This window comes from Pelodiscus sinensis, chromosome 27 (assembly GCF_049634645.1).
Source record: "Pelodiscus sinensis isolate JC-2024 chromosome 27, ASM4963464v1, whole genome shotgun sequence".
NCBI lineage: Eukaryota > Metazoa > Chordata > Testudines > Trionychidae > Pelodiscus > Pelodiscus sinensis.
Window position 1 is genome coordinate 7,744,353 of NC_134737.1, and position 17,113 is coordinate 7,761,465.

Consider the following 17,113-nt stretch of genomic DNA (forward strand, 5'->3'; position numbering starts at 1 on the left):
GAACTTTCTAATTACGGTCCAGACCCTGAAATAGGATCTGTGTAGACCATTGCACTGCATCTGGACAGAAACCCACTGACAACAATGTAGCTCCCACACAGGTGCCAGGGTCCGGGTAGATTGTATTACAGGATCCGGGCCATAATTAGAATGTTCCCCATCCATTATTGCTTAGCTCGGTTGCATTTAATTCTCCCTATCTGCTCTGAAAAATCTCAAGCATTAGGCAGAGCTGAAGGGAAGTCTGAACTAGCTTTGTTTACTTGTATCATGTCCAGGTTTATCAGGTGCCTTTAATCCCTTCCTTTTATGAGCACTAAGTCACCATGAACAAACACGCATGCAAAAACACAAACTAAAAGAAGCCCTTTCATTCGGGATCTATAAATGTCTCCTTTAATCAAAAAGGTTTTAATGGTGCTTCAAAGCAAGCAATCCACACTTTGAGATGGGCTTGGCCAGAACACAAATGTTTCCAACATGAAAACAAAACTCTGCTGGACAAGACTCTTAACACTGCTCACAAGGCCGCATTCCACACAAATATGAAGAGCCACTTATGGTAAGTGTAGCGATTCCCACGATCTCCAAGTTCTGGTGTTCAGGGTTTGGATAGTTACTTGCCATTTGTTAAGATTTAAAATGTCACAAGAAAAGCAGCACACTCTCCTCCCACAAGAACGTTGCTTACTCCCTAGCAGGTCACATTCTTGCTATAACATTGGACACTGCCAGTTCAATGTAAATGTTACCCTCATAAATCAAACTCCTCAACAGAAAGAGGGTTACAATTGCTTTAGAAAAATATGTATTCAATATTTCTCCTCCATTTGTGAAATACTAATAAAAATCTCTTTACTTTCTCAGGGTCCATCCTTTCTTTAAACTTGCCTCTCAATCATAAGTTACCCACTAACTGTATTTCAAACCTGAAATCCCGAGAACCAATAGTCTTCATCTAATTTTTCTGTCACTTCTATGTAAACTAGCATTACGCTGTTTTTAAAACCCCAGTGTCTTTCCCGTATCACAATTCAGAAAGTACTGCCTGAACCCAGAACTCTTTTTTGACAAATATTTTAAGCTACTCTTTTGTGCTTCATAAAATACAAAGAGGACAAAAGACCAATACAGGAGCGCTCCCGTCTCACAAATCCTTACTCACTTAAGTAGCCTCGCTGAAGCCCCGGGACAGCTTGAAGAATTATGGGCATAGAGGATTAGGCCTTATCTATTGCTACTATGACAGAGCATCTCAAATCATTTTTGGTGTCGGTGCAATACAAAAATCCACCCGCATGACCCTTTGCCAACAACAGCAACAATTATGCTGAAGACCCAGGAACGTTGAGAAAGTCGGAGCACATGAATGTCTGAACAGGCCCCTGAATAATTTGCTGTAAATTAACATTCATTGGGAATTTCGGCAGTTTTTTCATCTAAATTATTCAGGAGCAGATTATGTGACCAACTCCGATATGCTGCAGATTGCACACAAAAGTGACAGTTACAAAAAGAGCAATTATATGGCACACTCAGCATGGCCAATTCTCAGACTGGTGTCTTACTTAAAGGCTCCACTCCTGGAGTCATGTTATTCCACAAAGAACATTTGCTTTTTAAGGTTTCTAGCCCTCATGTCTGCAGAGAAAAAGCTTGAAATGGTTCTCCCTCCCTCAAAAAGTGTGGGTGTGTGTGGGGGGGGAGGGGAGGTGAAAAAGATGCAGGTTGTTTTTTTTGGGGGGGGGGGCAATTTCAGAATTTGTGACCTCGGGGTTGGAAACACAACATTCCATTTCTCACAATCCTGTAGGAGGACCAAAATGTTCTTCCATAAGGACCTGGAGGCTTTATGAACTGAAATCTATAAGAAAATGCTAACTGGTGGAGGGACAACAGAATCTCAGCCCTAGACAGATGTGCTGACTGTACAGGTTGAGAACCTATGAGCCACTTGAAGGGGATTGCCTGGGAACCAATTTCTTGGGATTTACTATAAACTTCTCCCGATTCATGGAACAACTCTGTTCTAGATGGTAAAGTTTTGCTCTTGGCCCAGGCCCATAGCAGGTATGTGTGTGAAAGCAAGCATGTCCCCCCCCCCCCCAAGTAAGCATGCTCTGGCCAGTCGAAGGAAGGCAGGAACGACACGCTGCCCGAGCCTCCCTTCCCCATGCTCTGGCTGGCTGGGAGAAGGCTGGGGCTGATTTCCCTGCTTACTTATGGACCACAAGGGTGTGAATTCACCCCTATTGTCCTCCATTTATGAAAAAACACCACCCCCAGAGAAGTTCATGAGTACGGACCTGCTGCCCCCTCAAATGTTTTCCAGAAGGAAGGAAGGGTGGGTGTGCATATATCTCTCTCACACACACACACACACACACACACACACACACACCCCATTTTTGGACAGCAGGCAGGGCAGAGAAGTTTGTAGGGAAATGAAACTGGAGATGCAAGGCAGAAGAAGTTTTAAACCCCTCGGAAATAAGAGGGCATTTCTATGTTGGATTCAGAAATGGAAAGGCAGCAAGTTAAGTGGACAAGGGCCCACAGATGACAAAGTTCCACATTCTGGAGCAAGAGATTAAAAATATAACTGAGCTTTTTGCTGAAATAGGCATCACTACCATTATTACTATAGTGCTTATGAGCCCTAGTCACAGACCACGATCCTTTTATGTTACATTAATATAATGGGACACAAATCAACCCTGTACACCTAAACCATCCCAAACTTTAAGTCGATTTCCAACTCTGGCTGAGACGATCTGTACACATATGAATTGAATCTCTCACGTTACAGCTATAAGAATGATTAGACAGCATGTGCTCCAGACCAAATCAATTGATACATTCAGGATCATGCTATTTAAGTGGCTATTTCTCATGCTGAACTGTCCTGTTAAGAAGTTTTTGGAAAACAAAGCAGTCATGCTGTCACTCAATTTAGCTGGCTGCCAAAGGGCAGGCATTTTACAGAAATTGGGTTAACAATAAAGGAGCCAGCATCCCAATTAAAAATCCCTGAATTTTTGCTTTTGTCTTTAGCATGGGTTAGGTGTACCTAGGAGACAGAAGCATCTCCACTGTGTCCTTTTACAACAGTAAAAATGTCAGTCTCATACTTTTACATCCCTAGTTTGTGTAACCGTTTAAATGGTTAAACGATAAGCCTGGGCTCATTGGGTACCGTTCACGGTTACACACAGGCTCCTGCCCCACTCCTGGGGAGCTGGCTGCCACCCCATACTGCTGCCTTCAACAGAGATAGCAGTGCGGGGCAGCAGTCCACTGGTGTGTACTGGGAGGCACTTAAATGACGGTGTGCACTCGGGTGCACACTGGTTCCCAGGAATTGGCTGCCACCCCACACTGCAGGTGGGTGTAACCATGTAACCACTGAGATTTTTCCAGCAGTTACACACTTTTTAACATCCCTAATGCAAACACACACTTTCTATAGCTTTTCTCTCGGAAGAGAGCCAGTGATCTCTCTTCAGACATAATACTGAATAGACAACACTCCTCATCTCAGGAGCTGACCTTGAATTAAAAAAAAAAAAAAATCCACAAAGACAGATGCTAAAAGAAAGGCCCTTCCTTACAATAGAACTAGAATGCTTTTTTCCCCCAGTGAAAAATCTCCCTTTCAACCTTCTAACCCCACACAGATCTACTTTGCATGGTCTTGTAGAAAGATCTTGCCCAGTACATATGGCATACATGTTGTTTGAGAGTCCATGTTTTCCAAGGAGCACACAATAAACATACCACGTACTATCTATCACAACAACCCATAGTTCTTCCAGGCCCAATACATTCCTACAGCTGACGTGGGACTGTACACCTACGCAATAAAAGGAGAATTTCTATGTCATTTCCTAGAGACAGCGGATAGCTAAACCTGCTGCACAGCTGGCAGTACACATGATTCAGCATTTACCACCTGACTAACACCAGCTAGCCTCACACACCAACACAATGGAACTTCCATACTTAAAAACAATTTTAGCAGAGCTAGACAACAGATCTCTCCATCTTGCAAGCAACCAGTCCTTTGGCAGGGCCTCTAATCTACATATTGCAACCCCATACTATTCTAGGTATTTTCAAAATAGCCACAGTGGATCAGGCTAGCAGTCCAGCTAACCTAGTACCCTGCCTATGCCAGCCGCCTCAGCGGATGGTTAAATTAAATAAAAATAGCCTGAAGTAAACAATTATGAAATAACAGCCTAGGAAGGGGGGGGGGGGGAGTTCCTCCTACATCAGAGGTCAGTACATACCCTGAAGCAGAAAAAAGCTTATGGTTTACCTCCAAGCTGTCTTCCCTTTCTGCACCCCCAAAGAAATAGACCCACCAGTGTTTTCCCTCACACCCATCCTGTAAGGCCATGCAACATTTAGGTGACAGGCAAAAACTTTTATCAGATATTGGTCTGGATGTTCATATTTCCATCACTAAGGGAGAGAAAGGTTCTAGACAGGATATCTTCCATGGGTCCAAAGACAGAGGTAAGGCATAGCTTGGTTTCCCAACATTTGGCATAAAGGTGATGGGTGTAAGGGAGTAAAGTATGTGTGTTGGGGGGGGGGGGGATAAAGCGATATATGTCTAGCAGATTCTGCAGCTGTCTCCTGGGGTGGAATTTCTGCCTCCTGTCAGCAGGATTCCACATGCGGGGTGGCCACAAAACCGCCCCCCCCCCAATGATCAGGCATCTCCACTCTCTATGCACGGCAGGGAGTCAAATGACACCCCCCCAGGAGGCTGGTTGACACCCAGGCTCTGCCCCGGGGTGCAGAGGGCGCCCCGCGAGCGCTGCGCGCCTGGCTGGCATCGGGGCCATGGCTCACCTCTCCCCTAAAGGCTCCGGACACGGCCGAGGAGCGCGGGGGGTTGGCAGCCCGCTCAGACCAGAGACCCGGACTGCAGCAGCGGGGAGAGGACGGGGGCTGCTGGGGGGGGGGGGGGTTGCTAGATAGAGAGGCCGGCCCGGTGCCAAAGGCACCTTTGCGCAGCGCCCTGCGCGGGGAGGGAGCAGGGCCCGATCCCGCCCCAGCCCCGTGGCTGCCCCCCGCCGCAGCGCAGAGCCCCGCACGGCGCCCCCGCAGCATCTTTGTACCTGGCGCTGCAGCTCGGGATGCGCCCGCCTCTGGCCTCCCGCGCCGGCTGCACGAGAGCTGCGCCCCTGCTCCGCGCCCGGCTGCCCAGCGCATCCTCCTGCAGCCTCCCCCTCCCACTCCCGCATTAGGGCAGGGACCAGCGTGCGCGTCCCCGAACGTGGCGAGCGCGCTCTCGGATGCCTGCGCGCCCCCGGGGAAGGGGGCTCTGGAGCGCGCCTCTATCGCTGCAGGTCCCACACGGCTCTTGCCTAGGAGCGAAAGAGAGCATGGGTGCGCCTGCACCAGCGGGTACATAAAGGGGGGACAAGGAGGCAAGGGAAGGGTTACTGACTGGGGTTATTCCCTCCCTAGTAGGAAATTGGATTAAACGAGAGAAGCCATTGATCTGGGGGGTAAACAGAAAGGGGGCAATTAATTGAGGGAAGAGAGTGTAATTAATGAGGTAACCCAGGAAGAGGGAACGGGGTAAATAGAGGAGTTGGTTTCGTTGCTTACTCTCCAGGTAAATTGCCTTAGTTACCTATATCATATCAAAGCCCTGCTTGTTTTACTGACCTGGAAGTTTTCAAGCTGGCGGAGTAAGTTAATGAAAAGGATACAATAGTGAAAGGAGAAGAGAGGCTGGATATTGAGGTACCTTTAGGGAGTGGGGAAATCAAGGGAGTTTGCTTCATAGTAATTAATACTAGTAGCATAGTTTTTCAGACAAAAACAACTGGAAGTCTTCATTGACAATTGCATCATTTTCCCCTGAATATTTTGTAAACTCAAAAAAGTTTGATTCATGGACAGCTTTGGTTTCAATAAATCTGCATTTTTTTCATTGAATTCAAAGATTGCAGCCTGCTGGAGTTTTGTCCGTAAGGATGTTCCCTGCAATCTTGTAGAGCTGGACTCACACCAGGTGAAAGACCCTAGCCTGTTCACTGACAGCTGCTGGTTGTTTCCCACACAGGAACTCTGATTCTTTAATCATGGAGGTTCCAGCCTCCTGGAAAAGCATGTACAGCTGTCCATTTAGCTTAGGCTTATCTACATTATCTTGGGCTCCAGCTGAGAATCAGCAGCATGGATTAGTAATGCACTTTCTCCTTTTCAACATGTATGGGAACCTAGTTTGTGGGCTTTTGGACAAAGTCATATTATCAAGGAGAACGGCCTATTGTTGGCTCAACACGTCACTGGAAGATGTTTTGATACTAAGATAAGGGGTGCTTTATATCACTAACTGCATACCACTGTTTTACCACAAATAGGATTTTGTCCTGGGGTAAAAAAGTAGCAGAAGGCTTAAGTAATTTCCATATAAACCATTTAATCTAGACCCAATGATTACCCTCTTATGAATCTATAAGATTTTCCTTAATGATTTCCTCAGTTTCCTACAAGATTTGAAGCAAACTGATTGATTTTACAACTGGAAATGGGATATGAACTGAAAAAGACAAGTAGAATTTGATTTTCTACTGTGTGTTAAATCAAGACAGATAAAATTAAGCAATGTATAAGGCCTTATTCCCTACCATTGCTACTATGGGGGGGGGGGGGGCATGAGGGTTTCTCAAAAAAAAAAAATCAAAAGAGGGGGAGTAATGCCAAAGAATAAATATTGTTAAATGTGATCATTTAGCCCTCTGACACTTTAAACAAGTAAAACAAAATACCTACATTGTTTCACTTTTCATCATTTATGCTGTTATTTTCTATTTCACACTTGCATAGCGATATCAGAAATACTATAAACCATGGGTTCCCAAGGTGGGGGCACATGAAGAAACTCCAGGGGGGGCCACGAAGCGACCCAGCCACACACACCCCTGTCAATCCTACCCCATGTTTTGCTACTTTTTTTGGAAGGGGGGGCACGCATGAGGGTCTCAAAAAAATCAAAAAAGGGGACATAATGCCAAAAAAAGTTTGGGAGCCACTACTATAAACAAAGAATCATTCTACTACAGTAGCACCCCACTCCATTTCAGCACCACATTATGCTAACCGTTGACAAGTAACACACGAAATCTCTGCCCCAGACAGCCCATGCTCTAAAGCCCCCATCCTGTGGTTTGGTCCCTGCAGGCAGACCCGTACTCCCACCAAGAGTCCCATTGGAGCAGATGTAAGGATCAGTGCTTGACTTGGTACTTCTAGAGCACTTGCCCAATGTTGTCACGTTTTAGATTCACAACCCCACAAGGCAAGGATGAAACAGGAATTCCAACACCTTTAGCAAAATACAAGTATCCATTACTAGAGAAGCAATACAAATATAGATGGACCATACCAGAACTAAGGAGGGTTTATGCAGACATTATTTGATTAAATATACATGTTAAGGTAATAGAAAAACTAAATAGGTATAACAAACACTTAACACAGCAAATATAGGCTCAAGTACTACATACTTTGCTGAACTAAAGTCCCATGAATTTAAGAATGTGCTTAAGTACTTTGCTGAATAAATATAGGATTAATTACATGCTTAAAAGACAATCATGTACCTAAGTATTTTGCTGTAGTAGGGTCATAGGCAGCTGACAAGTACCATCTATAGTTTTAAAAGCATCTCCTCATTGCACCTTTTACTTCATCAATATGCATGCCTATGTGTGTTATCCTTGAACAAAGTTAGTTAAGAAAATAAATACCAGCATGTCAACAACATGCTTATGTGTGCTGAACAATACAGAGCAGACTATTTGCAAGGACAGTTCTACTCTTAAATAGATCTTTCCTATCTGAGAAATAGCTAAGACACTAATGCCCTATTGGGCCCTGCTCTTCACTTCTGCAAGACTGGGTTCAAAACTGGTTTAGAATTTACAAATTAAACAGGTTTTAAAATGGCACTCATGACACCCCATAATGATTAGCTCAATTAGGATATGAATATGGGGGAAGAGACTTGCCTCTCAGATTCACACTGCAGAACAGCAACAGCTTGAAACAGATATTTCAAGTAACATTAATTAAAGCATATACTGCATCTGCTGCAGCTGGTAATCCTAGGAAGAAACACTACTTCTGGACAGTTCAAGAAAAATCTATAGTTATTCCAATATGCAGTGGCTACTGTGACAGCTGTAAAGACTTTTTGGGGACTGAAACCACATTACTGCTGTTAGTAAACATTTTGCTATTAGCTTCAAGACCTTACCAGTCAGCTAGCAGGCAGTCTGCACATGATACTTCAGTGACATCAGAATTGGGCCCAGTGTAAATTAGAGGTAGTGCCCCACTGAAAGCACTGGGCCTGATTCTTTGAATAACTTTGGCATAAGTCAGAAGTCACTACATTGGTATCACTAAGGGTTTCATCAGTGTAAAACAGAGACACCAAAAGAATCAGGCCCCTTGGTCTCTGTTACTAGTGTGCAATTATACTTCAGCAGAAGTTACCTTATGGGATTCAAGAGACCCAGATTCTATTCCTGGCTCTGTTGCTAGTCTGCTGGGTGACTTTGGGCAAGTCACTTTCATCCCTTTGTGCCTCAGTTAGCCCATCTGTAAAGCAGGAACAGTGATACCGAATTTCTCCGCAAAACATTTGCTATACCAATGAAAAGTGCTACATAGGAGCCAGAGAAAATGTTACAAGTTACCAGTGGAAGAGCTTTACGTGGAATTGTTCCAAGTCTGCAGTTAGGAAAATACAAGTGAAGAGCTAGGACAAATTTAAATGGGAAGGCCTGGCATCCTTCCCAGCCCAAATTTTAGACACCCAGCAGAATTTCTTGGTTGTATTTTTGAAAGAATCTTCCAAACCTAGACTGCAAGCAAAGCATCGAAGTCAAACCAAGAAGTGTCAATGTTTGATGTTTTATTATTCATTTCTGGACTATGATTTTATTCCTGGGTTCCCCAGACTTGCTAGTGGACCTTTGGCAATTTGCATCCCTTTTACGGTGCCTCAGTTTCTCCATCTGTGAAGTGGAGAAGTGATAGGCAACCTTTACTGTAAAAAATATTGCACTCTGCACTACAGAACACTGGACTCCGCTAGCCAGATCCTCCCCAGATCTCTCAAAATTATCTTTTGTCCTAATCAAAAAGTACTATACAAAAGCCATCTTTTGTACAATATTGTCACCAATTCCGTTAAAAAAACATTTGAATCTCCAGTGTTCCCGCATTTTTTCCATCCATAATCAGAATAATGTTTGTTATGTGCACCAAGGCATGTGCACCACCAATAGAAACACAGGCTGACAGTGCAGTGCTAATCAGCTGGGTAACATGGGAATCTCCTGGATGGCTGGCCCTGTGGGCAGCTTTAGGAAATGTGGGACCCAATTCGAAGTTTTGACAGGGCCTTGGAAGCCAGGATTTTTTTATTAAAGAAAAAAAAAAAACCCAGCACACACACAAAAGAGTCTCCGCCCCTTTAAATCCCCAGCTACAGGGCAGAGTCCCGCCTTCCTGCCAAACCTCGAGGCCAACTCCCCCTTCCGCGGCACAGGGAAACACCTGCGCTCAACTCACCCCTCCTGCAGCGCAGGGAAGCCACCACACTCCTCCGGGGCCAATGCTCCCTCCCGCAGCACACCAGGCACGCCAGCACACTTCTGGTTTTAGGGCACAGGGCCCATTTCGGGGGAATCAGGCAAATCGACCTAAAGCCAGCCCTGGCTGCCCAAGTGCTCATCTTACAGGGAACACTGGTTGCCATTCTTTTTCCCCGTGCACATACACATCTCTCCCTCTCCCACCCAAATTTATTTCCTCCCTGATTGCTTTTCTTCTGCCTGTTTTCCCTACAGATACAGATCTTTCCCTCTTCCCCTTTCTAAGGTCTCCATTTTCTGTTTCACTGAATCTTCCTCTTTACTCCCAGCCCACTTAATTCAAGACATGCAAGCCTCTGATCTGGTAACCCTGGAAAACAGGCTATGCTGGATTAGAGATTTTGTCAGGCCCAGGAGAGCACTGCAGGGCCTGGGCATGAGGGGGATAGCAGTGGGGGGCTTTCCTGGGAGCAGCAGGAAAAAGTGGCACTGCACTGCCATTCCCCCAGCCCGGGGGGGGGGGGGGGGGAGGGAGGGAAGAGGAGGAAGCCACAGGGCACAGAGCCACCTCCTCCTCCTTGCCCCAGGTGTTTCCAGGTTAGGGACACCAGGAGCACAGAGATTCAACTGTAATAGGAGATAGCATATTTTCCCCCCACAACAGTATCCCCCCCCACCTACTTTCACCACAGACTCACCTATTCAGACTTCTACAGTCAAGCTCCAGTGTAAACTCTTATCACTCAGGGGTCTTTATTGAGAAAGGGGTCTCTGGGTTAGCAGAGGACTTGACTTCTAGAGTTTTACCACATCATCCAGAAAACAGATTAAGGGTACAGGCAACATGAGCAGGACTACTGCATCCAGACAGACTTCAGGAGAACTGCTGCCTTAGTTTCCCCTCACACAAGTTAGATCTCCTGATCCTCCCCTAAGGACTTGTTGCTACTCCCAAACAGCATTCAAAACACTAGCAACACATAAAACAAAAACAGATCCTCTACCTACCTCCCCCACAAAGACTACAGCTTCCAGAAGCTAGCTAGAGCCTCTCATACACAGAGCTGACACTAAACAAACTCTACCCTCCCAAGTACAAAACATGCTATAGAAACCCATACCCACCCCCTCACACAGGGGCCTCTCACAGCCCTTTATTGGGTTCACCTACCTGACCATGTCCCAGCTGGGCCTCATAAATGAAGAGGGCTGACAGACCACCTGACTCTTAAATAGGAAGGCTACCCTTGCTGGGAGGCAGGGAGAGGAGGACCTATTGGAGGGGATTGAGGAAAGGTAATAGTGAGGGAAGAAAGTATGAAAAAAAACCATAAGAAAACAGGTAGAAGTTTAAAGGATTAAATAAATAATCGTAAATCAAAAAGGAAACAGAAAGGTTTATCTACTGTATATTTTAGTCTGCCTATTTGTTCAAGAACTCCTCCTAAACAGTAAGAGCTAAGGGCACCAAACATTATACAACTTCAATTTATCGTAACAAAGCAAGGAAAGGGTTTGTCTGTGCCAGAAAAATGGGATGTGCCAGGAATGGGATTGCTTCTCAGAAGACCATATAGAGAAGAGACAGAATCATTAGGCATGTGAAAGGGGATGCCCCCTCATCCAGGAATACCCCAGCCCTTAGACTTCCATCTTCCCCCCCCCCCCCAAGTGCACTTCAGGGAAGGTGTGATGGGTCTGAAGTGCTCCCTACAGATTATTATGGGGATGTTCCCCTTTGTCACCAACAGGGAACAAGGGGAAAGAGAGCAAACTTAATTAAGGACCCGAGCAAGGCTGGGGAGAAGTGCTACTTATAAAATAAAGGAAATAGACAAAAACTCTTTTTGATATTTTACTGATGATGCGTGTCTGCTGCTGTTTGCCTGCTCCAGTTAGGCCCGGATCCTCCAAACGCTTGCTCAACTTTTCTATCATGCGATGGTGCTGCAACCAGCGGCAAAGTTAAGCCTGTATATAAGGGTGTATCTACACAGCTGGGTTTAACTTGAAATAAGCGATGCAAACTGAGTTAAGTCAATTGCGTGTCTTATTTCGAAATAGCTTACTTTGAAATTAGGAGTGCCTACACAGCACTTATTTCGAAATAGAGCCCTCTTCCTCCGACTTCCCTTACTTCTCGTACAATGAGGGTTACAGGAGTCGGAGTAAGAAGTCCTCCAGCGTGACAGTATTTTGACACTATTTCGAAATAACTGCTGTGTAGACGCGGACTAAGTTATTTCTGAATAGCACTAGTTATTTCAGAATAGTGTTGCAGTGTAGACATACCCAGATACTTTCGAAAAAGAGCATCTAGACTACAACCAGTACTTTTGAAAAAGCAAGCTGCTTTTTTGAAAGAGAGTACCCAGGCAGCCTGGATGCTCTCTTACAAAAAAGCCCTATTTGCATTCAATAATACCTTTTTTCAAAAGAGCAGCACTTTTGAAACAGACATTCTTCCTTGTAAAATGAGGTTTACCGCGATTGAAAAAACTGCTGGGTTCTTTTGATTTAATTTCGAAAGAACATAGCAGCAGTCTAGATGCAGGGGACGTTTTTTCGAAAAAAGGCCACTTTTTTCAAAAAAACCTCTGCAATCTAGACATACCCTTTAGCTACGTCTAGACTGCAAGCCTCTTTCGAAAGAGGCTTTTTCAAAAGATACTTTCGAAAAAGCCTCTTTCAAAAAAGAGCATCTAGACTACAATCAGTACTTTTGAAAAAGCAAGCCGCTTTTTCAAAAGAGAGCACCCAGGGAGTCTGGATGCTCTCTTTCGAAAAAGCACAGTTTGCATTACATAGCGCCTTTTTTCGAAAGAGCACTTTTGAAAAAAGGCGTTATTCCTCGTGAAATGAGGAGTACCGCTGTTGAAAGAAAAGCTGCGTTCTTTCAATTTAATTTTGAAAGAACGTGGCTGTAGTCTAGACGCAGGTGACGTTTTTTTTAAAAAAGGCTACTTTTTTTCGAAAAAGCCCTGCAGTCTAGACACAGGCTAAGTGTTTGCAGGATCAGGGTCTTGGACGGTAAACTTTCTGGTGCAGGGATGCTCTTTCCTTGTGTGTTTCTATAGCACCTAGCACAGTCTGGGGATCTCCATCTGGATTGGAGTCTTTGGCCATTATACCACAATTAACAGTAAATACCTATTCCCAGCCCCCTGAATACACCATCCTGCACAGCCCACCAGATTATCTCCCCCTATCGATTATCCAGTCCATTCAGCTTTGTCAGTACACCTCACTGACCCCCCCCAACCCTTCACTCCTTCCCAGTCCACCATCTGTCCTGCCATGCCTGCCTGACTAATCCAGCCTCTGTAACTAATCAGTTAGTTGCTCCCCACTTGGATAATTGCGCATCTGCCTTCCTCCCTCCTCCAAATCAGGCTCCCCCTCCCAGCTCCATCCCAGTCTGTCCATTTCTCTTCTGCCTCCCTGATCAATGCAATGCTCCCCTCACCCCTCCTGTCATGCTGGGCCCTCCCCCAACCCATGCCCAGTGCATTGTCCCCTTGCCTCCTCCCCAAAATGATTCATTCTCTGGCCTCTAGTCTAGGACAAGAAGCAATGGGCTTAAAGTACAGGAAGGGAGGTTTAGGTTGGACATTAGGAAAAACTTCCTCACTGTCAGGGTGGTTGAACACTGGAATAAGTTGCCTAGGGAGGTTGTGGAATCTCCATCACTGGAGATATTTAAGAGCAGGTTAGACAGACACCTGTCAGGGATGGTCTAGACGGTGCAGGGTCCTGCCATGAGGGCAGGGGACTGGACTTGATAACCTTTTGAGGTCCCTTCCAGTTCTAGTGTGCTATGATTCTATGTGCCTAGCTCTCAATCACCAGGGATACTGAAAACCTTGCAAATCAACATCACACAGAGAGCACAGAACAATATTCCCTCAAGGCCTTCCCACTCCTCCCTCTCCCCTCCCCCCTGCCTTTCCCCACTGGAATCTGCCAGGTGTACCATGAAACGAGGATTGGACTGAGAGAGGATTCAGCAGTCTCATGCCTGCAGTCAGACATGCACAGTTACAAAGCCTCACTAGTATAGTGATCCAGGAGCACACCCACACGTTGCTGGTGTGAGAGTGTTTGCTCAGTTTTTTAAAAGGCTGACTGGAGACTGCCCCTCTTAGCTGTGTTCCCTACCAGGCACAGTGGCAACTTGTGCTAGCTGCTGAGGATTGTTTTCATTCTTCGTAAGTAGACGTGTGTGTGTGTGTGTGTGTGTGTGTGTGTGTGTGTGTGTGTGTGTGTGCGCGCGCGTGCATACACACGGTTGTGTGACATTTGGGTTTCTGTCAGTCACATTCCAAATGTCCTCCAGTCACTGAGAGCCAGCACCCTGCTTGATTTATAGTCCTCCTGTAGGACTGACCTCAAGTACTTAGGATGTGTGGCCCTGGTGTGGATGGCGTAATTAATTAGTTAGAGCCAGATCACTCCAGACATAAAAAGGGTTAAAACAGCCCATGGAGAGGGCAGTAGCAATGGGCCAATCCTGAGAGGTCTTGTGGCAGCCAATCAGAGACCAGGGGGGATGTATAAAAGAGAGGGCTGAACACACTCTCTCTCCAGCCCTGGAAGGAGAAGGACCTAGCTGACTGTTAGTTGAAGTACTATGGACAGTAGTGCTGGGGAAAGGCTGGGTGAGCCAGGGGAACTCCAGCGTGAGCAGTCCCAGACTGAGGTCCAGCAACAGAGGCCTTAGGATACGAGGGCTTTAGGGAAGCAGCCAGGGCTGGCAAGGACAGTAGGTCCACACTGCCTTGCCTAGGATGAGTGGGCATATCAGGCTGCAATTTGCCCCTGAGGTAAGGGGCTAGATGATGATGGGCATTGGGTGGGAAAAGGGGGTCCCCTGAGAGGTGGACCCCAGAGTGTGGGGGCACTGCCGTGGGGCAAAACCCAAAGGGAAGGGTGCAGTGGTCTGAGAGGGACGTGGTTCCTAATGCATGGTGCAGGAGGCATCAAGAATCCGTTGAAAAAGGCTTTCTTTCTCGACAGATACCCCTTTAGACTATCACTTTTTGCTGACAAAGTGCTGAGTCGGCAAAAATGGTGGCCATTTTTATGTAAATTAAGTGCTGGATATTTAAATCCCCGCTTCATTTGCAAAGTCGACCTGCCTAATCTGCATCCCTTTGCCGACAGAGGGATGCAGTCTAGACATACCCAAAGAGACCAGCAGGAAGCGTTGCAGTGCTGAGTTACACCATGCTACAGAGCCTTACACTGACTATTTCCTCATTGACTTCAATGAGACTGCTTAGGGGGTGAAGCATTATCCGTCACCACAGTGTGAGGCTGGCCACGATGCCAGCTGCTCTCCGTTTGGAATGTAACATTTTCTTCCTATTTGTGACCCCGCAAAGAACATGGTTCACATGAGAATTCAGACACTTAAGCCAATGACTCAATTATCCATAAGGTCAGTTTAATTCAAAGCCATCTTGCCCCAGCCATACTAGTAGCTAAGCTTTTCCACAGACAAATTGGCATGCTCCAACTCTACCATGCAAATAGTGATATTAAAACTGTTCCACTTTTGTGCCACTTGACCCAAAGCTCCATATAGCAATACAAATCTTATAAGACAGTTCAAAACTTGTTTCTCTTTTTTGGATAAGAAGCTGTCCAGGTCTCTGGAATACAAAGTCTCTAGGATTTCTTGGCTGAACATTTTGTATACTTAGAGTTTCTCTGAGGCCATGTCTACATGAGGAAACTATTTCAAAATTGATTTAATAACTCCCAAAATAGTGTGCCCTTACTACAGGGAAGCCTTGAAATTAGTCCGAAGCAGGCTCCGTGAATGTGGATGTGCTACCTCAACTTAGAGCCCCAGGAAGCACTGGGGAGTAATTACTTCGAATTACTCTGGGGAGTCGTTATTTCAAAATGGTGGCACCGGAGCGTCCACACTAATGCTATTTTGAAATAACTATTTTGAAATTAGCGTTATTCCCTTAGGAAAGTAGGAGTACAGATTTTGAAATAAACAGCCCATTATTTCAAAATAACAGGCTAGTAATAATTGTGTTGATGCTCTGCTTATAAATTTGACCTAAGGAAGGTTATTGCAAAACAAATCCCTAGTGTAGACTAGAGTGAGTGTCTTATGCTGTGTAATTATTTTAAGCAGTTGTACCTCATGATACAGCTGTATCTGACACTTCCCTCTTAAAGAGTTGATCCATCAGCACTGGCATTTATTTCGCACAATTTCTAGATAACTAATGAATTAGTGAAACACAATCATGCACCATGAGGTCTTGGTCACGTGGTGCTCAAACTTCCAAGTGCTCTAGCCCAATTGAGCAAAATACTGTAATCCACTAGCACTAGAGACCAAGACCCCATTGTTCTGGTTGCTTCACACACCTCGAGTTTGACACTGTCCCAGCCTCCAAAGACTTTACAGTCTAAATCAGTGTTTCTTAAACTTTTTAAGACTGAGGAACACCAAGCAATATTTTTTTTATGAGGAACACTAAGGATTTTTTGTTGAGCGCAAAAAAAAAGAAAAAAAAAAAAAGAGGGGGTCGGGGGAAAAGTTATTGGGAGGGGGGGGAAAGGTTGCCTGCCCATTTTGAACTCTGTTCTCTGCGACGGAACACAGTTTAAGAAATACCGTTCTAAATAAACAAGAGGAAAGGGTAGTCGAATGGAAACACCTGTCAGGAGTAATGGTCTAGATGGGGCTTTGAGGGCAGGGACTGGACTTTCTTGAGGTTCCTTCCAGTTCTAGCATTCTATGATTATTCCCATGGGGAGCAGAGTCCTAGAGAAATGAATAGATGTGTCCAAGGTGGTCCATGCTGTGTCTGAAAATTAAACCTTCATCTCCTGAGTCCCAGCCCATCATCCTAGCCACAAGACCATCTTGCCTCCCAGGTGCAGAATTAGCTCTCTTGATCTTTCCTTAGAAGATGGTTCTGCCAGTCCCCTGGAAGGGTTTTATTGTTCAAGTACGCTGACAATGATATTGAAAAGAAAACATGAGGACTGAGATCCAGTCGGTGGGTACAAAAGGGGATCCACGCTCCACCTGGTATAACTGAAGGAAACCAAAGCAGCGAGGAGCAAGTGGCACATTGCAGAACCCCTGCCTTGACTGCCAAGCAACTCCAACTTCTGGGCTATTCCAAAAAGCGAAGCTCACCTCTGCCCTGGGAAGTCGCCAACTAACTAGATGTAAAGATCTTGCACCAAATCCTCATCCCACTGAAGCCAGTTGGAGTTTTGCTTTAATGTCAACGGGGCCATGTAAACGTCCCAGTTTGGGGGTGCGGTCGTCCTTGCCACCTCCCCCCCTAATCCCGTGCACCTGTCACCCTATAGTCCGTTTCCCCGTGTCTTAGCCACCTGTACTTTCGGCTTGCCAGCCTCCTTCGTGCAGGGGGTCGGCTTTTCTCCCGTGATGGAGAGAGGGGGGGGTCCGGGCCCGCCCCTTCTCACGGACCCCA

General features: G+C 45.7%; 1 protein-coding gene across 12 annotated transcripts in view; it reads right to left on the reverse strand.

The window, feature by feature from the left end:
- The window catches only part of NFASC (neurofascin), a 278,159-nt gene that overhangs the window by 205,515 nt on the left and 55,531 nt on the right, over positions 1-17,113 (reverse strand). For 9 of the 12 annotated variants that reach the window (XM_075910486.1, XM_075910494.1, XM_075910495.1 and 6 more), the window contains exon 1: positions 5,133-5,271. The exons of 1 other annotated variant lie outside the window; for it this stretch is intronic. The gene's annotated coding sequence lies outside the window, so the exon portion shown is untranslated. Of the gene's footprint in view, positions 1-5,132; positions 5,272-17,113 lie in introns of those variants that run through there. 2 more of the 12 variants (XM_075910499.1, XM_075910500.1) reach the window with 1 other exon arrangement.